The 25,073-nt window shown below is 38.8% G+C and overlaps 1 protein-coding gene and 1 long non-coding RNA gene across 2 annotated transcripts in view; one reads left to right on the forward strand and one right to left on the reverse strand.

Moving 5' to 3' along the window:
- LOC148189445 (uncharacterized) overlaps window positions 1-25,073 on the forward strand; it is a 156,992-nt gene that overhangs the window by 41,646 nt on the left and 90,273 nt on the right. The window contains exon 4 of the long non-coding RNA XR_015776859.1: window positions 12,453-12,545. This is a non-coding gene — a long non-coding RNA (uncharacterized LOC148189445). The remainder of the gene's footprint in view (window positions 1-12,452; window positions 12,546-25,073) is intronic.
- The window catches only part of gpr4 (G protein-coupled receptor 4), a 76,602-nt gene that overhangs the window by 27,596 nt on the left and 23,933 nt on the right, over window positions 1-25,073 (reverse strand). The gene's annotated exons all lie outside the window — the stretch shown is intronic.

Raw genomic sequence — 25,073 nt, forward strand, 5'->3', positions numbered from 1 at the left:
GTGTGTGTGTGTGTGTGTGCGTGTGCGTGCATGCGCATGAGTGTGAATGTGCGACTGAGAGGCAAAGCACTTGGATAAAAGGGCAATATAAATGCAGCCATTAATCAATGAAGTTGTTCTTTATAATACACATGTTCCTGGCAGTTTGAGCTCCTGTCACATGCGCAGGGCTGAACAAAAAGGCTTGCCCAATTGCCTGGGGCAAGTAAAATGCCATATTGGGCTTGTAAAACAATAGCCCCTTTTACACAAAGACTGCGCTATAGGGCTGCAACGAAGTACAGTCCTTGTAACGCCCCTGCATGTTTACACAGAACCAACTGACAGCGGCATTAATCCTCTCTGCTGTGTGATTATACGCTGCATCCTGGCATCCCGTGATCAAAGAAAGCATGATGGGCCTAACGTTTAAACAATAACAAAGGCATGACACGCCAATCACAATCATTTACCTTCTCTGTTATATAACAGCTGATCTTGTCCTCTGCTTGGATGGTAAGGAGCTCCCCAGTCTTATTGTATTCCCAGTTTGTGGACATTTACAGCTGCTGCTCTTCTTTAAATTAGCCACTATGCTACCAGCTGCTTTTAAATCTCCCGCGGTGGGTTGTGCACATAAACACATCGTCAAAAATGTCACATCTGTACCGCCCATGGTCGGTACATTCCAGGCTCAGGGGTGAGATAACTCTGTCCCCCCCTTTCTGCAATCGGCAAGACGGCATTACGGTATGATATTCCCGCCTCAAACAGGCAGTATAAATGGAGCTTTTGATAGTGGCTTCAGAAGCACAGAGTTATGGGACACTTTGCACTGTGAGGTTCTGAGATAACATCATCTCTGCTTTTGTCCTTAATAGTTGTGAATTTACAGCTCACAGCAATTGAATGTAACAGAGTCTCCTGCTTTTGTTTGATATCTAGCGTTAGCAAAAAATTGCATGTTGTCTGTCGTTAGCTCCCTTACATTGTTTATTTTATTACATGAATGCTGTTGTCACACTGAACGCCCAGCGGAGCCCTGTTCAAAATGCAAAACACAAATCGTTGAATATTTACATCGAACGGCCAAATTTTATTTGACTGTCTTAATTATGATTGGGTACAGTCCTAAAAGTTACATAATTAGTTGGTTGAGTTGACGTTTTTGTTTCCCAATTGGCCTTTGATTCTTCCAAAGTAAAAAGCCGGGATGGTGTTTCTGCTGGCACAGTCCTTGCCTACGATCAATCAACGCAAACGCGTTTTTGATGTGAAGTCATATTTTTGTAGTGTGCTGACACAGTTTGATACATATGTTATTAATGGAATAACCTGTGCAAAGTGTAGCGAGTGTGTAGTTTTGCAAAAGGAAGTGAGGTTGGCTGCTCTCAGAGCAGACAGTTGTTTGTGATCAGAGCAGACAAGTATTTAGCAGTAAAGCTGTCAAGTGGTTGTAAATATGCAATGAAGGTTTCAGTTTAATTAGGAGTAAATGCTGCATTTACTGAGCACCCAAGTGAAGTAAAAACAGTCCCCGCTGTGATTCTCAGCCACAGTCTGGAGCTTAAGCAGTAAAATTATGTTGCTATGTTTTCTTAAGAGACCCAGGGGACTGCCAGCGATCTTGGCTAACAGACGAGATAATGGTCTCATAACTCTAAAAGACCTAAGGCATCTATTGGTACCAGCCATGTCATTTTTTTGTATGGAATACTTCAAATTTAGGCTAAATTTTGGCAAGTGAAAAACTGGCATGGTGATTTTCGTAGAGGTCTCTTGAGCACTCACCTCAAGATATCTGATGGAAACAATCTCTCCTTTACAGACATGCCCACTTGATACTTGTCCCATACAGTTTTGGGGGGAAAAATATGCAAATATGCAATATGCAAAATATGCCTTAACATTTTTGGAATTGCATAAATTAGGTATGACTGGAAAGCTGAGAGTCTTGTGGATTCAATGAGCCTAGTTTTATTAGTTGCCGTTTCATTGTACCAAGACCATTTTTTAACTTGACCTAAATGTATAAAATGACCTACTGTGACCTTTGAAAAAAATCACAGCCTCATTAAACTTTATAACCACAAACATGAGACGTCCATCTTTCAGATGTTTGGCTTTCATGAGCATATTGACAAAAAAGGTGTTTCTCAGAAGTTTCCTGTATAGAACTGCTCACCATCAAATCACCAATTAGGGCAATTCTAAAGAAATTTCAAGATGTCAAAAATTTTTGATAACAAAAGCACCAAAAGGTAAATGTTTTCAGAAAAGTAGAGTATTCACATACTTATATGACAGTAGCTACTTTATTTAATTTGGTTGCAACTGCAGTTCATTCAGTAATTTTGTATTTTAGCAGTTAACACTGGTTTAGAGAACACATAAAATATTGAGATTATATTGTATATCCCAATATAGCCTTGAAATATCACAATATTGATTTAAAGCCATATCACTCAGCCCTACTTTAAACAGAAAAGCTTCTTCAAAAACTGATATTGTGCAGAGGCTGCAGAACCACTACAATGGCACATCAGTGATAATAAACTATCTTTTGAGGAGGTAATATGTCGTTCTGCTTCTTGCGGTCCAGAAAAATGTAGACAGGGCAACATGGACAGTTTGGCTTATGGAGAAAATGTCGATGGTGGATGTGGATGTTCTCCCCAGCAGCAACTGACAGCCACTGAAGGAGGCAGCCGCCTCCACAGTTCTCACTGACAGCATGGATAGTGTGATTCCCTTCAGTGTTTGTTCTGTGTTTATCATGGCTCAAGCTGGATGGTAATCATTTCCACAGAAGCCACATGTACTGTATACATAGAATGAAAGATATTGGATGAGTTATTTTTTTCTACAGATTTAAATCACATTTAGTGGGCCAACATATCATCTCACCAATATAGCTCAGCTTTGAATAGGATCTGTTTAAACTACAAAAATAGCATTCAATAGACTGTAGCGTTTTGCTCTGTGCACAATTTTGTAAAGAAAGAAGTAACGCCATGTCTTCACTGGAGGCTTTTCAGCAGTTACAAAGACGATACAGCTTCAAATTTAATCATGTTCTACTTTTGCTTTACGCACATGACTGCAGCAGAATGAGTGTACAAGTGTAATCTGAGTGCTGTTATGTTGCTTCTGCTACTCAGGCCGTGTAGTGTTAGTACAGTCCATCTGAGATGATATTTGCAATAAGATATCTTACCGACTGTGTCAGTCTGGCTAGTGAAATCTGAGCAGTGTCTGTTAACAGTAGCTAGTGTTGCTCATAGTTTGATTTGCTTCTATTTTTATTCAAGTAAACAACCTCAGTTACATAAGTTTCAGCTTACGTCCAGTTTTGCTTGTAAATTTTGTATGTATACTCTCTCTATCACTCTCCTCTCACATTTTTTCTTAATGAGCAAATGGATACAGTTGGTGTCTAGTAGGGCTGGACCTTAATATTCAGCTATTCGAGTATTCATTAATTGGGTAGTTACGCGGTTTTCAGTTTATGCATTTGGATAGTCTTTGTTTTGTTTTGTTTTTTGTTTTTGCAGAGGATGAATGCCTTTTCCAGTGTTTGTGACACTGCAACTGCACCTGTCACACACATGGTGACAGGGATGATCATTTCACTCAGCGGTTGTTGACGGGTTTATTGACTGAGTTGAGCCATTTCTGTATTGTGTGAGCAGCACCAGAGCACAAACATGTGAGCTCACTCACTCGGGGTGAGCTGCGGGCGGGCTCACTCCCCCTGAAGCATTCCCATAAATTCTGAGTCTATTTATCTCAAGAAGGCAGTAAATGTGAATATGCTTTGTAAAGGAAATAGAGTGAGATTCTGCCTGAAGGAAAACATATGTGGCTTTTATTAAAGCATGTGTACTTGTTAACACTGCATCTTGTAATGTGCTGCCTTGTGTCCTAAAGCTCCCCACACACACTGAAGTGAAATACTGTAATGATGTTACAGGTTATTGAATGTTAAACTGTGTCATGGACATGGGTCTAAAAGTCTTGTAGCCATTTCCTACCAAAATTACCTCATGCAGGCGGGTTTTTCAGACATTGGTAAACCTGTTGAATGTAGGCAATTTGATGTATTCCCACTGCTAGTGAACTAACCGCTGCAGAACATGAGACGACCTTTCTGTCAGCTGGCGGGTGTGTGTGTGTGTGGGTGGGTTGTTTTGTTGGTGTGTCCGTGCGACATCATGGACAGGTTGCAGAACAGGTTAACAGTAGACAGCAGCAGGAGCAGAGGCCTTTAAAAAGTTTAGTGGTTTCTTCTCTATCTATATATATTAGTTAGTATAGTATTAGTTATTCAGTCTCTCTTTTAAATTCGGTGCGGACTGACTTGGAATAATGTTTGAGCACAGCTTAGGAGGAGACAGATGGTAATTAGTGACGGCATGTCATTGCATTTCGCAGGTTAAGGAGCTGAAAGAATAAAGTCCGCACGCTAGTGCATGCTCCCATGAAAATTTATTAGATTACCTCCACACGTGTGACGTTTCGGGCATTAGCTCTTCCTCAGACATGACAAAGTACAGAGACACACCCCATAAATAGCATGAATGGGTCACTTGACAGGTCATGTGATACCAAAAAGTTTGCAACTCTACAATACAACCTAAGTGTCATAAGACAGAGACATTAAAGGCTCAAACATGAATAAAAAAAATAGTAAAATAAAATAAAATAAATAAAAAAGGTTACGGAGCTGAACTTAGCGCTTTGACCTGGGTGTTATGTTCCCATCAATGCTGATTACAGCTGGAGGCGAAAAAAACCTGTGTCTGTTGCAGAGTCATCTGACCCAAGTGTGACTGCATCATCAATTAATCATATGCATTAAAAAGCCAGAATTTAGCGAGTGTTAGCAGGTTTTTTTGTGCAGTGGGAATGAGGCTTGATCACACCCAGTGACGGGTACACTACAAGAATTGGAACACTACAATGGAAATAAAAAAACAAATATAAAAGCACAAACACATAATCATTTCACAACATCCATCAATATTCACATGTTGTTGAAACACAACAGAATACAAAACAACCTTGTGGCATAGCAAAGGCAGTTTATTTAACTTCAAAAAATGTTTCCTCAGCCAGTATTCATGTTGTATTGCCCTTGTTTGGTGTGTAGACTTGTGTTACAGCTTAAGTCACAATGAGAGAATTTAATAAATTACTGGCCCTGTCAGAATTTCTTTGGCTGCCAAAGCTCTAAATCATCTGTTAATGGACGTGTCTCATGGTATTGCCTCAGGCCACCACAGTAGATTAATGAGATTAATAAAGATTTCACCACAACAGTCAACTTTCACACAGAACTGCCCAAACTCACAGTGTAGAGGTGCCCTGACCCATTGTTCGGCCCTCTGATCCTGTATTGAGAAGAAAGGGTGGGAAATAGGATATTTCTTTTTTTTTAGAAATGTCTTAAAATAAGCCTTTGACTCTGCAGCCAAACTAACAGCAAAAAGAAAACTATCAAACAGTTTCAGAAGAAATTAAAACCTGTGTGTCTCTGTTCATTGAAAAAAGCAGCTCTGCCATGCATCATTATGGAAACAAGGTCCAAAATCTTCATCCAACAGGTCCTTCATCAGAAAGATCTGTTCTTCTAAACTTGGTGGTTTTTTATTTAACCATTACTTCCACACTGTCAGTCCCTCCCTGATGGTGCCAGATTTATTTGAACGACATCTGTGCAACAGCTGCAGAGCAGAAAACCAACAGGACACATCTATAGTAGCTGCAGTTTATGGGAAATATCTGGATGTTTTAACCAACCACATCAGTGATAGTGCACGTAAAACGCAGAACTGGTGTCTTTTTTTTATCATTACAGCTTTTCTCTTTTATTGACAACCTTTATGAAAAAGAAAACATCAGTTCAGCAGTTTAACAACCGACTTTTACATGTGGCTATGTCCAATACAGCGGTAAAGATAAGAGATGAGATTAGATAAATGTCAGTGATCCCTTTAAACACTGAGCTGTCTTATTGACAAGTTCTGTAACAATGAAGTGTAATGTAACAGCCTGAAAGCGGGGTTGGGATATATCGGACATATTGTATGTACCATGGAGCACCAGTGCGACTTGCAAATAATATTAATATGTTAGCTGGGGAGCTGATAGTTTGTTCTCAGTTCACAGCAAATAAATCCTCATGTTTAAAGCTGCTGTAATAACAGTTTAACTGTGACCGGACGCTTGAAGCAAAAACATCAACACTTCCGTTCCGAGATGAACCAAGTGCTCAAAAATAAAAGCACCAGTGTTTTTGTTTTGCTTTATTTAATTATAACTTTACTGACCTTTGTTATAAGGGCTATGCGATATGATGAAATATATCGTCTGACCATAAAAACAAGTCTATTGTTTGATATTATGATATATTGTTTATTTCGTTTATGTCATCTGATAGCACTTTGTGCCCAGTAGGAAAGTGATACCGAAGGTGGGGGGTTCAGCATAAGACGCTGTTACCGACTGGCCTGCTTAAAACAAGTCAGACACAGAACAAGGGGTGGGTTAGTATACGGATATATTCCATGCATCATGGCTTGTTATTTCTGTGATGTGTAAAATTAGTTTAACACGAACATCTATTAATTATTATTAGATTAGAGTATAAATAGTCTAGTTTTTTTAGCCACCGGCATGAGACTTGCTTTGGGGTTTCGTCTTTCCCTATCTCTCTCCTATGGCACCAACACTTCAGCCCAATACAAGCCTGGGTCCTTCAAAATAAAAGCACCATTGGTCTCGCTTTGATTTATTTAATGTAACAGTAGTTAGTTTAACTTTATACTTATGTAACATTATAACAATATTTTATTCAACATTATTATAACGGTAGTTCATGTAATGTTATTTTATGGCAGTAGCTTATTTATTTGTAACTGTTGATTTAATATTTTTTTACTTTAGTAGTTTACAGTAGTTTAGAGGAGACTTTAAAATATTGTGATGCATATTGTGTATTGCGATATAGCTTAAAATTTTGTGTTGTTATTTTAAAGCGATATCAACCGTCCCTATTTATTATAACAGCGCTTTATTTAACTTTTTTCTAACAATACTTCATTTAACTCAATTGTAACAGTACTTTATTTAACATATTTGTAACTGTAGTTCATTTAATAATTATGCATCATAGTAGTCTACAGTATTTTAGAGTTGACGGAAAAATATAAGCTATAGCCTAAAGATATTGCGATATTATTTTTTTAAGCCATATCTCCCAGCCCTATAACAGGCCTTAAATAAATCCTACCTCGATGAAAGTTGTAGTGCTCAGTTTTTGTTGAAAGTCATGTAGAGAGGTATTAGTTCAGCTGTGCGGCCATTTTGGAGATAAGTGGTGCTGTTGGATTGTAGTGCTGTATTGATAGTTATAACATTTACACTTTAAAACCAAGTGCCATGCTGCAGGATTATACTTCTTTCACCAAAACTGCAAAAATGAGTTAGTCACTCCCACCTAGCCTGCATCTCGGGTTTCAATATGTGTCGGGTTTCAGGAAATTAGAGACGATATCATGTAAAACAGTTATGGTTGCCAACAGCGTCACAGACGACAGTTGGGCCACGACTTCTGTCCTCATGGCTCAGATTTTGAGCAAGGCGTCCCAGAGGGCCCCGGCTGTCATAATGAGCTGTAAACAGGAGGGAGGACGGCCTGGTGTCCGCTCCCATAAGTGTGGTGGGAAAAGCCCCGACATCATCCTGTCGAACCCCGCAACAGTAAACACAGAGAGAGAGGAGAGGAGGCTTGTTGGGAGAAAGTTGACTTTTAACTTAGGAATTCATGAACTGAGTATTCACAGTGTGTGTCTGTGTGTCTGTGTCTGTTTGTGTGTGTGCGCTCTTGTACTTCTATTTAGCAGAATTCTTGTCATTGGTTGCGTTACACTTCAGTCGTTGATGCGCAGCAGCCTCCAGATGGCCGATGCTTGTTGTTTGTGTTTTATTTTCCTCCTGCGGTGCTCGTGGGAGTCTTATTATTCCCCCGAGTTCTGCTACTGCATAAAAAAACCATAACGCATCAAGAAACAGCCACAGCTGAGCTCTTGTAAAGATGTTTCTCCCAAACACCTTACACCATCCAAATGTAGAACATGACTGTATTTTCCTGTCACATTGATTATAATGCAATTATGAAAGAAACTGTGCTGTGAAAGAGAAGCTATCAGACTTCGTCCCTGCGATGCTTCTTCAGACTGTCTGCAGGTGTTACCTACATGGGTGATAGCTGAGTTATTGTTCAGTTCCAGCTCACTTAAGAGATGTTATTTTCATGAAGAATCCTGCCAAACCAGTTACATAACAATTATATGACTCAATCTGGGAGCTCGCTAAGGGAAAGTCATTAATTCAAATGAGGTGTTAAGTTGCAAAAACAAACTATAATTTATTTTGGCAATCATACTTAAAGTATACTATGCAAGATTATCATTAAAAAACAAACAAACAAAAAAACAGTGTATAGACTTATACAGGGGTAATTGGGTTGAGACTCTGCCCTCTGTCTTGATTTTCTTGTTTGCTGTCATGGAGGGGTAGCCCCCAGCTAGTAACAGTGCACAGGTGTGCTTTGGACTTCAAGAAAAGGTAGGAACCAGCAGCAAGATCATAAGCAGCTCACATCTGAGAGGAACCTGCAAAAATTGTGGATACAAAAAAAAAAAAAAAATATATATATATATATATATATATATATATATATATATATATATATATATATATATATATATATAGTGAGGTTTTACCTGTTCCAAAAAAAAGTCTGAATCTGGGGTTGGCTTTCACTTTTGCTAGTGAGCACTGAAGGAGAGGGTGAAGACCGACATGTTGTCGTACTGTTCTCTCTTGGACAGTTAGATGCTAAAGTGCCATGCCATTTTTCCCAGCTCAAAATTCTGAAGTCCCATTAATCTGAAAAGTTACCCATTAGTGTTAAAGTCCACTTCACTGACATCTTCTTGTCCCAGAAACAAAAACCTGCTGCCCTGAAGTCCTGTTTCTCTGAAATTACAGACTCACTGCAGTAATTTCAGTTTGCCTGTCGCATTTGAACCATTGATCCTGGGTATCTCAAGTAGGTTCTGAGCCACCATCCAGTAGTGTTTTACTGCCCCCAGTGGCGTTTGAGTCTGCATCTCGGGTGTTTTTCAGGGACCCATTCCTGCTTTTTCAGCAGCTTTTTTTTTTACCGCCACACATTAGTGTTTTCAGCCAAAACAGGATTTTTTTTCTACCCATCTAACCTAGTGTTTTTTTGGGCCTAAACCTATCCTCACATTCACCACAGCAGAAAGTTTCAACATATTCACTAAAAAATAATGTACAAATGTAAGGAATCTGTGGTTTGCAGAAATGCACAATTTGTGAACATTTTTTTCTGCCGATCAGGTTGTGTAATTGCAGTGAGTGTGTTTTTGGTGTAACAGACTTTTTGTCCAGTGGGACATTTTTTGGACTAATAGCTTCAGCAATTGGCAGTCCTGAGTGCAGGCGGTTTGCTTGAGTATTGGCTCTTCTATTACAACTATTTGGGTTGCAGCAGTATACCGGTTTCAAGGTATACCGCAGTTTGAAAATTAACAGTTATCATACCAAGTAAATTTTCCTATCTAAAGTATTGAAAAAAATTCAGCCGGATGGAGGATCTCACCATTATTTTAGTTGCTTTCAAAAGAAGGACTGTTTGTACAGACTTTGATTTTTTTAGTTTAAATTATAGTTATAACACATTTGTTCAACCAAATGAAAAACTGTTTTCCTTCCTTTAAGGGTCAATGTAACTGATAAAAAAAAGATAATAATAATAATTATAATAATTCTTTAATACTGGTATACTGTGAAACCACGATATTTTCTGTGACGTTATTGTGCTGTGAAAATTTCATGCTGTTACAACCCTCCAACAATGTAACATTCCTATAATAATTCAGTAGCTTACAAACGGTGACAATTCCTGTCTTTAAAAAAATGAAAAAGACACACCACTTTGATCCAGCAGGACCCCAAAAAGACAAATGGACTAAAAGACAAGCACTTATCTTTTCTATGTCAGATGATAAAGCTGAATAAAGGGAGTGGGGCATGATTCACTCAAGTAAATAATCTGCACCAAACTGCACACTGTGGCCTCTCTGTCCAAACAAGATTTCATGCATCATAGTTCTGCGTTTGTACTGGTGCTGTTTGTTGCCCTTCACAGGCAGCTTGCCTGAGGCCTGATAAAGAGATATCCCTGTGATAGTCACAGCATTAGCCCGTTTAGTTTGCTAGCGTAAACACAACATCTGTGGTGAGTTCAGACATATCTGCTATGTCACATAGAAGCAGGCCAGCGGCTGTAACACCAGCGCTCATGTTACACAGAGACAAACGACCGGATGTGGCAGGACTGCAGCCACAGAGGGCCGTTGACTATATGCCACTGGCTGTAGTCCTAAATCAGCTGTAAATCTTTCACAAATCTTATTTAGATATGTCAGGCTTCTAATGAAATTACCCTTATGTCAGTCATGCTATAGGACAGGCTGCAGCTGTACAGTAAACACTCACAAGATGCAGTAAAATAAAACAATGTACTTCTGCTACATCCACTGACACAAGCAGCACCTTAAAAACTGCTTTCAGTAATGCTCTGTGACACTGTGATATGAACAATATTGTAACTTCTTGCCTTCCTGATGGAATACTGAAAATACAAAAAGCCCTGTCCTGTGTGTTAGAGCTGAGGCTGTACAGTAACTGCATCGGTTTGAAGGTAAACCCTAAAAATGTGAGCACATTGGTTTGATTTCTTCCAAAAACATTGGAAAAAAGGCAAAAAGCAACTTGGCGTGAAATGTCCACAAATTGCAAAAAACAAAAATAAGTAGAAGGTGACAATGAGATGACCTGAAAATTAGCTAAAAAAGAGAAAATGATCGAATAACTAATAAAAAATATCAAGAAAACTAAATTAATGATTGTTATAATGATATGTTTAAATTATGGTTACATGAATTTTTTTTAAATCACATTTATTTTATTTTAGCACTTTTTTCTGGTAATTTCCTGTTTGAGTTTTTTTTTTTATGTTGTTTTGATAATTTTAGTAATTTTCTCAAAACCTTTTACTAGTTTCTTGATAATTTTGGAGGTTTTTCTTGTCAAGTTACTACTTTACATTAAAAAAATAATTCAACCCAATTTGTTTTAGTATTAAAGGATTAAAATGTAGGATGGTCTGTTAACATGATAATCACAACCTCGAGCAATTCCACCACTTACACTGCTGCTACTACTTTGGGGAACTTCCCATTATTTTAAACCCATATTGATCCAAATTATGTCCGATTGGACAGAAAGCAAATTTCTCTGACAACCTCTTATCCCAAAAAACACACGCCCATTGCTCTGAAATGCTCTTGAAAATGCTCACTCCCTAACAGTAAGACATTTCAATCACCAGGAGAATGTTTACATTGTTTGCTTCTGTATACAACAAATAAGTTACATTTTTAAACGCTCTGATGAATGTGTGGTTAGCTTCAGGCATTAAAACACTTGATTGTCGTACGGAAAATATCTTGTTTTGGCTTTAAACATCTATGTTTGGTGGCTGAAACGCCACCAACTCTTCACACGGTAAAAACAGCTGGGACTGGTGGCTCAAACCATCTGGTTAACTACATAAAGGTTCTGTACAAACACCCAAAAATGGTGGCTTAAACACTACTGGAAAACAGCGTAAAGGTCAGTAAAAACACCTGGGATTGTTGGCTCATACTGTAGGCCGCTGACAAATGGCATAAAGGGTTTGTAAAAACTATGGGGATTAGTGGATTTAACATTGCCGGAAAACACTGTGATGTGTCAGTAAAGTCACCTGAGGAAGTGCCGCTGTGAATCGCCTTAAAGATTTGGTAAAAATACCTGGGATTGATTGGTCAAGTACTGCTAAGTGTCGTTAAACACAGCCAGGATTGGTGGCTCGAATGCTGCTAATAAACTGAAACTAACTGCAAGGAGTGCGTATGTTTGGAGAAACAGGGCATTGCAGCTATGTGCGTTTTATTTTTGGTATAACAGGTTGTTGGAGAAATAGGCTTTTGGTCCAGTTAAACACTTTTGGATAAAGAAGGCTTTGGTATTTTGGTGTGTCGGAACAATAGTTTAGAACCCTTACTTGTACCAGATGAGAAGAGTGGAATCAGGTCATTAGTTTTAGCGGTATTCTGTTATGACCATAATGACCATGTTATACACTATATGTTGATAATCATGTAACTTTTAGCAGATTTTGAAAGAATGTAGTTTTCCTGGAGGAGTTTGCAGAGCTTTCTTTTTGCTGTGGTAATGACATTATTTTTTTTTTATTTTACAGTTTGCTGATGTTCTAATTTGCTCCAGTTCTTGTAATCTCCCTGGCATCATGTTTAAATTCTCTGTTACAGGAAGTGCTGACAGACATTTGTCACTAGCGGTGCGGCTGCCGCCAAGGGTCACGGTTATTACAGCGATCCATCAAAGGCCTAATCCTTTTACAGGTGAGTCACAACAGACGGTGACTTCAGATTAGATTACAGTGAAGATGATTGGGTATATCTGGACCAAACAACCAGACTGTATTATTAGAAAGGCTCAGTCTCCAGCAAGGTAATCAGTTTTTGTAATATCTTTGGAGTAACATGCACTACTATGGCATCTGACTTCAGTGTCCCTGCAGCATGTGAGTCAGCACACTGCAGCAGTCAGTGTATGTCATCACAACATGTCTGTCATACAGTTTCACCTGTGTCATATTTGTAAAGCTCAGCAGGAAATTGTTGCACGCTGTGTGTCATAGTGACCTGCACTGGTCCCAGCAAGGTGACTGGATTATGTCCTAGGCTCTGAGGTGTGTGTGTGTGTGTGTGTAATGTTGACTCTGCCTGCCAGTTGTTTGTCCTAAACACTTTGATGTGTCTGAGAGCAGTGGGGCTCATGCAAGAACATTTTCGTTTTATTATCATAAACCTTTTTTCAGTGGTGTATGTTCTTGTTCACCAGAGCTGTTTGGTCCATTTAAAACAAACCCTGGTTCGATTTCTCTGAGTTTGGTACCTTTGGGGGTGGTGTGAAAGCTCATCCAAACTCTGGTCTCTCTGGACTAAACAAGTGAACTCTGGTCCACTTGAAAGTAGGAGTCTCTGTTTGCTTCCAAGTGAACCCCCATGCGGTTTATTTGTGGTATGAAAGAAAATGAACCAGCCACAGGATTTTCTGGTGTGATTTTATGATGAGATGTGATTATAGCAGTATTTCAACAGCTAAACCAATAATAAATCCATCTGCTGATTATAAAATCTTTCCGCAATCTCATTATTGATCCTGATAAAGGTCAGAGCCACCATTAGGATGCGCAGGAGTGCAGCAGCGCAGGTGCACTTTTATGTTATTATTAGTTATTAATACAGGCAGTTGCCTATGCTGATCGAAGTTTTTTAGAACTTAAGCTTGTTAAAACATACCTGCATTCAATAATAGGACAGGAACATCTGACTGGTCTTTCTGTCATCAGTATCACTGCATAACTGGCTCTGAAGTCATCATATAATGAGCTGATTAACGACCTGGCAGCAGATAAGCAGACGTGTGTCTCTGTAGAGCCTCCAGCAGCTGCTGAAAAATGTCTATTCTATTGTTCTTCTGTAGTGGAACAAATATGCAGAATTTATAAAGTTTTGGGATTTTCCTTCTGTAATGTGTAAGCAGAACAACAAAGCGATAGCACACCCACAGTGGCCCTGATAACGTGATCGATGAGCAGTCTAATAATAGCCGCCTAATAGTGCTTACAGTCGGTTTCATTTTTTCTTTATGAGCTCTTTGCTACACCAAAAAATAAATAAATAAACACTCTATAAGCATTGAAGTGCTGCATGAACTTCTGTCAGTCATCTAACTTGATTTCCCCACCTCGGTCCTGATGATGCAGGATGACTAATGCCAAAAATGTCCAGTCAGTGTGTTACCTGTCAGTCAGTTTCCTCCTCTTGGTTCTTTTGTAAAAAGTCAGTGTGAACATGAACCAAACCAATAAGTAAACGTAGCCATGTTGTTGCAAAAAATCAGCCATTTCTCTGTGGCACTATCCCGACAGGAAATGCAGTGAAAGGTTGCTACAAAGCACCCACCTTTGGTGGCTTAAACACCATTGGAAACACAGCAATGACTCATTAAATCACAATCAGGTTTGTTTTTCTGCTTGAAATAGTGTTTTGCAGTGGGGGTCTCGCCTAGGAATTTACAATGATGTGCAAGACACCTTTACACATATTGATGGTTTTTCCAGTATACACTCTGATTGAGATGCAATCTCTGGAAAAAGAAGGACTGGAGTAATCGGTGTTTATGTTAAAGAGAGTTGATGTTGTAACTTTGCTACCTATGTAAAATGCAACACCAGGACGCTTCATGCAAGAGTCGGACACTAAATAAAAATCTTGCATTCTACCACTGAGTTCCTGTTGATAATAGGAATATAACAATGCATCAGGAGGCAGTTAAAAATCGATAAAAAATATGACATTCAAATCGGTGAGATGAAAAATGGACCCCAATACTCTTTTTGAACTGCAGAGGGTGTAATCTAACTTTGACTTCACTTGCTCGATGTGCCACGTCACTATTTGTTCAACATCCTACGTTGTGTCTGAGATTTAAGACAGCTCACCAATTTACTTAAGCAAGGGCTCTGCAATGTACAAGAAGATGCCCCCTCCAGTTTCAAATCGGAAGTGTGGCGGCATTTGAGCCTCAGAAGTCAGAAAGAAATAAAGGCAAGAAGATAACAGAAAAGACAGAAACAGTCTGCAGTCTACAAACAATACAACTAACGTGATGCAGCATGTGAGCTGGCATCATAGTGAGGAGCTCCGGTCAGCCCCGCCTTCACACGTTACTCCTGAAGAACTACACGGCCAAACCAAGCGCATTTGAAACCCCGCTCACCCAAACAAATAGAAGAGCCAAAGAGAGAGCCCAACTTATCACCCGTGAGAGAGAAATGGCCAACTTAGTTCTTCAAACTTGCCCCCTCTGCTTTCCCCTTTTAGAAAAAGCAAACCTTTCCACAGCAGCCACCTCTGTCCCAGTGAAAGCTTTTTTTAACAGCAGGGGACATTGTGAATGTCCAGAAATGCATTCATAGTTTGTGTTTTGCATTTATACCCTGCCTCAGAAATAGAAAGGGATTGTTTAATTTGATACAGAAAAGAAGAGAAAATGCAGTATTTTGTATAATTTTTCCATAATTTTTCTGTAATCTCATTTTGTATTTAAAAAAAAAATCGTGAGAAAATCGGATCGTGAACCCAATATTGTGAATCTTATCGAATCATGAGTTGAGTGAATTGTTACATCCCTAGTTGATAATAATCTGATTATTCTTTAGCTCTTAATCTGTGAGGAACAACAAAAGCTATAGTGCGTCACTTTTTCCACATAAGGTCACCAATGAGAACGTTAACAACTACATGTAAGCAATCATGTCACGCAACCGAAATATCAGTGAAAATAATCATCAGGACAGGATATGTTGCTGTTATGGCGCAGCCCGAACATGGTGTCCGTCACCACAGTGCATGTTAGACAAGATGACGGTGCAGCGGAGAGCAGTGGAGCGCAACAAGAGAGAACAGCCACATGATAACAGCTTCCAGCCTGTCATCAGCTGCTGAGCTGAGTCATGAGACTGAAGCCCAAGGACCCACGCTGTCATCATGTGGCTGTCTCACCTGTGGGTGTATGTGTGTGTGTAAGAGAGCGATAGAGAAGACAGCGAGTTTTATGTTTTTATTAATTAAATAGCATGCTGTACAACAGATGAAACAGTCAATAAACAAACACACCTTACAGCCTTAATAACAGTGAGATGAGACTGAGATGGACAGGTGGGAAAAAAGACATAAATGGACAGAATGAAAAAAGAAAAGCATTAAAGAAAACAAGATGGACAGAGGAATAGATTAAAGACTGAATATAAATATAATTTTTAAAAAATACAGTATGTTTTTGTCTTCCTGAACATCAATCTGCTGAATGCTGAGACATAACCCATTTCCCCAAACAGACAGCAGATTAAATCTAATTTGTCAGAGATGACATTGGAAGAGAGGAAGAGAGTGAAGGAGAGATGGATGATGGTTTCTTTTAAAACAAATGGCCACTTCAGCACACTTTATTATGTCTAACATTCAGATGTTAATATTTTAACACTTTAAAGACTATGATTTTACAACACATGACATCACTGATGCCAAAGATATTCCCATGGAAAGACATGTCACTCTTTTTTTCCTGACTTTCAAGCCCTCTTCAGCACTATACTATACAAACAAACTTCCTGTGTGGTCATTTTGTGGGAGCGTCTGTGTTGTAAGTCCACTGTGGGAATTTCATGTTTCCCCCCCCCAAAAAATGTTTAGTCCAAAGTTTTTATTTACAAAACTTATATAAGAAAAAGACCTGTTTTTTGCTTTGTTATAGCATTTTTTGCATATTTAGTTTTTAACGGTTGTTATTTCTGTGCTATCTTTTCTTGTACGGTGTTGTTTATTTTATTTTCTGTTATTATATTTGAAGCCTTTAGGGCCCCCTTTATATGTTTGGCTCTGTGCAAAACATGCTCTTCAAAATCAAGCTTTAAAAAATGTTATGCGTTACCATGATTTTCTTCTTTGATTGAGTTTATTTTTTCAACCAACGTCATACCTAATCATAAACATCCAATAGTCATTAATTTTCATAAATTTACCACTTGAAATGGCATTTTTTGTCATGATGCCACTATGTTTTTTGAAAAAAAAAAACCAACCCAAAAAACAACAAAACTAATTATTTTCAGTATACTACATGCTAAGTACTTTTTTTTATTATTATGACAGTCCGGGATATGTCAATGATTAGTAGCAACACTGTTTTTTTTTTAAAGATATATATATATATTTTTTTTTCGCTTTTATTTGATAGGACAGAGTAGTGAAAGGGGGAGAGAGATGCAGCAAAAGGTGGAGGCCGGAGTCGAACCCGCGACTCAGCCTCTTGACATGGGATGCCCGCTCTATCCACTGAGCCGCTGACACCCCAGCAACACTGATTTTTAAACATTATTATTTTTTGCGCAGAGTCAAATACTCACGCTCATACCGCTCAACACACAAAATGTGCTTTTCAAAATCAAGCTATAAAAAATATATGTTAATATGATTCTCTGCTATTATTGAGTTTATTTTTCTTAACCAACATCAGTCCTAATAATAAATACACAATTCTCATGAATTTTCTAAGTTTTAGATTGTCACAGCCTGGGAAAGGTCAGTGTTTTGCAGCAACATTGATTGTGACAGTGCACCCAGTGGAAATAGCATGCATTTTCTCCTTATGCCAAATATGGTAAAAATGACATCATCAGGTAGAAAATAGTAAAAATGACAAATTCCGAGACAAAAATCCAGAATGACACCCAGAAATAATAAAATGCATGTTTTCATGCTTTGGTGGCTATGGGATCAAAAATTGCAGTTTAAATGGGTTTCAGTGGCACATTTTCTGCACTTAACAGTATGAATATAACAATTTTGTTTGCAGTATTTCAGACTGATTGTAGGAGCTGAGTTGGAAATTCTAAGACTAAACAAAAACACAGACTTACCAAAATGTGTGCCATGTGCATGAATACAACCAAAATAATAAAAAAAATTAAGAATGAAAAGCATGTAAAATGCGGCAAACAGTCCCTAAGGGTTAAATACTTTTTTTACACAGCACCTTGTTGTTTTTGTATATTAACATGTTATTGATAAATTATGTTTCATGGAGCTATGAGTGTAAAGCAAGGCAACACCATGAAAGAAACTTTAGCATGGTAGTGTTGTGTTTTTCATCAGTCTCTGCTGTAAACAGTAATACTAATAGACTAGGTAAGACTGAGACAGTGAGATAGGTAAGAAGGTCAGTGGAAAGATGTCAGCATACACAAACTAACACAGATTAGCTTCAGGAAATGTAGGTTGACGCTCTTTACGCTATGTGTTGCAACCTCAGAGCTGTTTGGTTTTGAGTTCCTGGCCTTCACTTGCCGAATGTAACCCAAATTACACGTGGCGAACAGGATGAGACTCAAAATGACCACAAAGAGACACAAAAAAAAAGACAAAGTGGCAGAAGGGCACTGGCAAGACACCCAAATTTACTAAAAAAGGGACAAAACAGCCACAGAGTGACACAAAACGACCAAAAAAAAAAGACACAAAGAGACAACAAAGACCAGAGAGACATAAAAGGAGGAGAGACAAACCACCACAAGGTCAGTGTGTCTTGTTATTATTCAGGAGAGTTAGTGGGGCCTCTTAAATTAACTGTGCCCCATTTTAATTGCCAGTTTTAGTTACCAGTTAACAGGTGTCGGGCCTCTGATAGCACAGTTCATTGAAACTGAATTCTATAACTTCAAAACGCAGACATACAGTTCTCCAGGTAGCAGCTTCTGTAACTGATTGTAGCGAATGAATGCAAAGCAGCTGACTTTGAACCCTGAGACCTTTTCACCAGCAAAAAACAAAGACACGATCCAAAAACACAGATGCAGTTCCTTCCTTCATGTTCTTTGTAGAGCTAACCTCAGTACTTCCCTCACTTTTTCACTGCTCTCCAGATTTATACCTGCCCTTGTTCGGAGCCTGGAAGTGTTCCTTCCTGCTTTGTCGCATGAATAACTGTGAGAAATATTTCAGGAATTTAAGGTGCTGACTGGGTAACTTAGAGCAGACTTCATATCACACTACAATATACAGTGCACGCTCAGAGGGTAGCCCTTGTTTCATTTGTCTAACTTCCTGTTTCTATATCAGACTCCAGGAAGCCTAAACTCAATCAAGCAGCTCTATTTACATCCACAGCTCCTTGGCTGACCAGCAGCCTGTTTACAGTGACATAAAGTCATAAAATGAAACAAAGAGAGTCTGAGAGGGAATGGGTCATTCATCGAAGGCATACTGGACACAATAACAGGAGCTTTGGTCCTTTGTGCAATTTACTGGACACCTTGTACATTACAAGAACATCTTTTCTTTCCATAAAATCTTAAATCTTTAACTAAAATGCAAAAATTAATCCACAGACCGGAGCCCACACACTTTTACAATGCAAATCCAGAAGTTGCAGGCTTAAAGTACTAACATGGCAAAGACATGCCAGTATACAGTACACAGTTTGATTCGCATCATCAAATGCAAAGCTGGCTGGGTGCGTCTGGACGATTTGTTGTCCCAAGGCGGGAATCAAATGTCTCCGTTTTACTACGTACACAGACTTAATGGGCAGAGTAGCTCCGTAGTTATCAAATAAGAACACAAACACACAATCACACTGCCAACCCGACCTGTAACAACAGCAGCACTCAGAAGAAGATTTACAAGGAAAATGAAGGTTCTTGATGTTCTTGAGATACGAGGCTTTTTGGGGAAAACTACCCACTGGGGAGTTCCTCTGAGAACTACATACTGTCAAGGTATAGGAAAGCTGAAGTGACTTACTAGGTGGGTTTCGATTACAGATTTGCATAAAACATAATTGCAAGACAACTGCTTTTCTGCTGAGTGATGTCATGCGACTTCTTTTCTTGCGATAACATTTCCAAAATGCATGGCGATGGATGTTCAAAACATTAGCAGCTTTATTTCTATTGCAGACACCGCTCTAATGGCTCGTCTGTGCTGTGCTTAACGTCATATTTATAGGGACACAGACCGAGCCTGTGCGTTCAGTTTGTAGATGTCTCCTGAAAGCTTATGGATAGGTACAAAATAGAGCAGTAGCACTGACGATTGTGTGGGAAATGTAGTGCAATTTAAGCTAGATATGACCTCAGTTCATGAAAAAGACATTTTAAAAATGTCAGGACCTAACCATCCAGAAATATTGTTAAAAGAATTCTTCGCCTACATGTCACAATATACTTAACTGCCTCACAAACGTCCATCCTCTACAACACTGCCCCCATTAAGTTTAAGTTCTCCACAACGAATGCGCAGTGAAAGTGATATTTCATTTTCAATAGATGCACATAAGCTCTGGCGAAGCTTCTGGTGCAGCCACAAAGGCCCTGTGCAGAGACTCATTTGCTACACCTTAACCTCTTAATGAATCCAGCTTGCCTGTACTTGACACTTGACCATCTGGTGCACTTAGAAAATTAGTCATCAGCACTAAGGAGGATAAAAGATTAAAAACAAGAGTGAAGTAGAAGGAAAGAAGTGAGCTGAAGAAAACTGAACAAGCAAAACAAAAGCAGTCCAGGGCCTGAGGTTGAGAGACAGAGGGCAAGTCGAAGGCTGCAGGTAGTTAATCCCGGCTGTTCATTTCATGCTCGGGTAGCCATGCAGCCGTCCATGTTTCAAAGCCCTTGTGGGCTCAACCTGACACCCTGCAGGGAAAATTAATGACTCCAATAAAAATGGCACATTTTCCTGTGACGTTTCCTGCATGGAGCTTTATTGGACAAATCTTAATTTGGCTCTGATCAGATCACCAGAGCTTGTTACTGTACGTCTGGAGAGAAATGAATGAGGCACTTTGTGTGTGTGTGTGTGTGTGTGTGTGTGTGTGTGTGTGTATGTATGACAAACTTCTTTCCTTTCTGCAGCAGCCAACACACAGGACATGATGTATGATACTGTGCTCTTTTAGCTGAGCACCTGTGTTGTTGTAGTCTACCAGTAACTGACGAGACAAGTTTTGTTGTTTTTTCCAGAGGGAGATTTTTGTGCCTTTGATCACAACCTTAGTGTCAGCATTTGGGATTTTCTTCTCCCTGACCTACAAAATCATTTTGCATTGAACACTGACAAATGCAAACTCAATTTGTACCACTAAGGTCTGTTTGAACCTCTTTCCCACAGTTGGAACAGGAGAGGATTGTGTAATTTTTACCCTCAATGTCCCCAAACAGTCCATCTTCAACCACTAAATTCTGACCATATGTTGTTATGGCTGTATTTGTATTTTGTTTTTGATCTAGTGGTTTGGGTGGGGTAGGCATTGTCTTTCTTCTCAAATTGCGTGCATTGTCTTATTAAAAACAGCTGATCATTGATTCCCACCAATAAGTTGCATTTTCACAACTCATTCTTTGATTGCGGTCTTACTTGTACAGTGTATGTCTGAAGTGTTCTGCACCATGTCGGTGTTGGCGGTTTGTCCTCGGCTGCTTGCTGCACCTCAGACAAATGATATTCCAGTGGAGGTTTGAATGTAGAGGTGTCAGCAGTTTTAATGACGGGCTGCAGAAAACCTCCACTCATTTCTGAGGCGCTGCCTGCCAGACTAATCCCACCAGAGCTCTGTGTGTGTGTGTGTGTGTGTGTGTGTGCGTGTATGTGTGTGTGTGAGTGTGTGTGTGCGTGTGTGTGTGTGCGTGTGCATGCGTGCATGTGTCTGTGTCTTAGAGGCACAGAAAGGGAGAATGCATATGATTGTCTGAATTTCTGTCGAGTTGAGGACATGTGTGGGTGTGTCGATGGATGAGTGTGAGACTATGTCCATTGACAGATTAGAGTTAACAAGAGCCGCCCAACTATATATGCGCATACACACACACACACACACACACAAACAGGCCAGGTTTGATCTAATAAAACAATGACAATAAGGGATGGGAATCACATGAGGCCCCGCCATACCACACTATCATGACACGTAGTTCACGATACAATATTAGTGCAATTTTTAATGTTTTGTGAAATGCTGAGTATTGTCATAACATACGTAGCGATACTTTGCGATTTATTACCTTTTTCCTTCAAATGATGTCATATCATATATCCCCAAAGGAAAACTTTGTCACTATCTGTTTTATCTAATAAGATAAAGTTTTTATTTCATTTATCTCACTTCAGTTAAAGTCAACAAAATGTATCAAGCTGACTGAAATAGTAACTGATTTTATTTTTCTCATAGACTAACAAAAGTTTATAAATTTATACAAATTTATTGATACTTGGCTTCCATGCATCGATACAACATTGTCATGGAAATATCGCAATACTATATGATCAGCCCCTGATGACAGTTAGGGTTGGGTCGATATCTGGTTTTGCCAGTCAGGTCCAGTCATTGAGCTGAAACCAGTTTGATTTTATGCAAACCAGCTGAGATGGCATTTATCAATATGACGCATTCTGGCAAATTAAAACGTGGCGCCACACACAAAATCCAGCTTTTATTGTGTTATAAATGAGCAATACGACAACGCGATTAATGTGACGTTGTATTGATTATTTAGGTTTAAATGTTATTAATAGAGTAACCAGAAAGCCACTCTTTCTCTGAGTGTACATTTATGGGCTCATGTAGTACGAATTTTGTGTGAAGTTTTTAGACCTGAAAAGTGAGGATATTTTTGGAAAGTGGGAACTGGTCCTCACTTTTTCAGAGGTCTGTGTGAGGGTCACTACTTGGTTCTGGGGTTAAAGTTAAAAGAAGTAACTGCTGGATTTGGTCATATGGTGTGTTAAGGTGAGTTTGTGTCTATGAAAGATTTTATGATTTTATGTCAATGCGTGTCCTCATAACTAGTGTGTCTATGAGTGTGTGTTTGCCAGTGCCGGTCTGCTGCCAGGATGTGGCTGCTTCCTGTCCTGCTTCCTGTTTTGTCTCTTGTCGCCTGATTGGTCTGTTCTATTTTGGTTAGTCGTGTCGAGTGACATAAGGGCATGAAGGGTCGAAGTGTTAAAAATCTTTTTCCTCTTTGAACTCAAGCTGAAGAGGGTAACATATCTGACATAAATCAACTAACCCACTGGATATGAATATATATTTATTCCTCTTTCTTTGCAAGAAATGCCCCACAAATTGCAAGAAATTATTAAAATGTAATGAGAACAATGAACTGAAAGAGAGAGAGAGAATAATTAGAAATGATCAGAAAACAAGGGAACAAAGAAAAGAGAACTACATATATATTTATTGTATTTACATATTTAAAATTATGCTACAGAAACATATTTCTATATTATTTCAGCGCTTTTTCAGGCAATTCCTTTATATTTCTTTGTTATTCACTTTTTCAGGAAATTTTCTCATAACTCTCCTAACTAATTTCTTGCTAATTTTTTGGGCCACTTCTCTTCTTTATTTGGATTACCATCAGCGCCAGCAATGGCTATTCTTTCTAGGGTCCACATATTTCCACATACTGGAAAAAAGAAGAAAGTAGAATTTTCCTAAAATAACAATGTATAGACTCACAGAGAGGTAATCCCTCTAAAACAGCACTTATGACCAACTCTCAGAGTGTGGCGGTGTATTTATCTTCAGAGACTCTGCCCTCTGCCTGGATTTTCTTATTATTTTCTGTGTTGTTGGACGTTCGTTGGCATGTACATCCCCAGCCCTTCGGGGAGATATTGGCTTTATAAAAAGGTAGTGACCAGGTATCATATCGTAAGCAGCAGACATCCAAGAGACACGGTAGAAAACTATGCAAATATAGCGAGATGAAACGCCTAATATGAGTGAATATGGAGTTGACTTTTACTTTCACTTTTGCTAGCAACCATGTTTACAAACAGTAACAGTCAGTGTCCAATATAAAGGGATCTGTAACAGCAAATTTGATTTCTGTTGATGTAAAGTAGCTCTGTTATGTGTCAATGAGTGACGTTTTGTTTTGTTGTTCCGTTATGGTTTTTATTTTTTTTCCCCACATCCCATCTTTCCCTTCATGTATGGCATCTAGCCAAACTTATTTGTGAATAGAGTTTGAATTTGACATGTTTGACAGATGCCAGGCAAATGGGAAAAGAAAAAAAAAGATTCTTGAAAAAGTCATTAAAAGTTTTGCATTTTTGTCCATGAAATCGTGCAGGAACCCTGTATGTAGTATACATTTAAAAATCATAGCACATTTGATCTGAATATTAAAAGTAGCACGTCTTAATTTTGGTAAATGGACTGCACTTGTATAGCACTTTTCTAGTCTTTTGACCACTCAAAGTGCTTTTTACACTACATTTCACATTTGTTATATAAAAAAAGTGTGGTCTATATAAGCTGAACTGTGATAGAAAAACCACAGGCCTACTCTTACATGTCAAACATGGTACAGCCAGAAAATACAATATGATGCATCCTACAGTTTTTGCAACTTCTGTATGCAGTTAGTCACAGGATCAAGGTCACTAAAATTAATTTGGGCGAGAAAAAGAAAACATGCCCCATAAACTCTCTTCTCTGCAGAAATAGAAAAGGCTTTTGTAAACCAAAATGCCTCTCAGTGTTATTCAGTATATTTTGAATTTCATTAAAAAACAAACAGGACTCTCTGTCAGCTTGGATGAGGCAATAACTGGCAGTCAGTAAGACTCCGAGCAGTGACGTTAAATCATGAGCTCGCAAATCTGCCAGCTGCCAACGTGGAAAAAAAACTGTTTAAATGATTTCACTTGTGTCACTACTCTAAAATGTCCATCATCTCAAGCGGTCACCAAAACACTATTTAAAGTTTGCGTTGAGTGATATTTACAGCTCCTGGTTTCTTTAAATCTGTTACTAGATTATATCAAAAATACAAACCAAAACAAGCTTTATTGACTTTGCTTCTGAAAAATTATCGTTTTGATCTGCAAGTGCAATTGATCTGGATGCAGAGAACATTTCATTTTTATTTACAGCAGCTAGTACTGTGGATCCAATATCAATGTTTGCCTCAATGTTTACTTGTATCAGTTTCCTCAGAGAAAGACAACAAGACAATGAGATGTAACAGAAAGGAGCCAATATATATGGTCCAAATGTTGATGACCCCTCCTTCTTCCACAGCTTTTTCACTGCACTTTTGGCACACTCAGACACAACACTTATAGTGGGAGGGGACTTCAACTTGGTACTCAATCCAGAATTAGACAGACTTAGCAGAGCAGGTAGTTATCACCACTGGCAATCAAGTGATATAATAAAACAATACATGAGTGATTGTGGTCTCTGCGATGCTTGGCGCTGTTGTCACCCCACGCTCAAAGAATACACCTTCTTCT

This window comes from Plectropomus leopardus, chromosome 6, assembly GCF_026936395.1.
Source record: "Plectropomus leopardus strain MGB_pleo_1.0 chromosome 6, ASM2693639v1, whole genome shotgun sequence".
NCBI lineage: Eukaryota > Metazoa > Chordata > Actinopteri > Perciformes > Serranidae > Plectropomus > Plectropomus leopardus.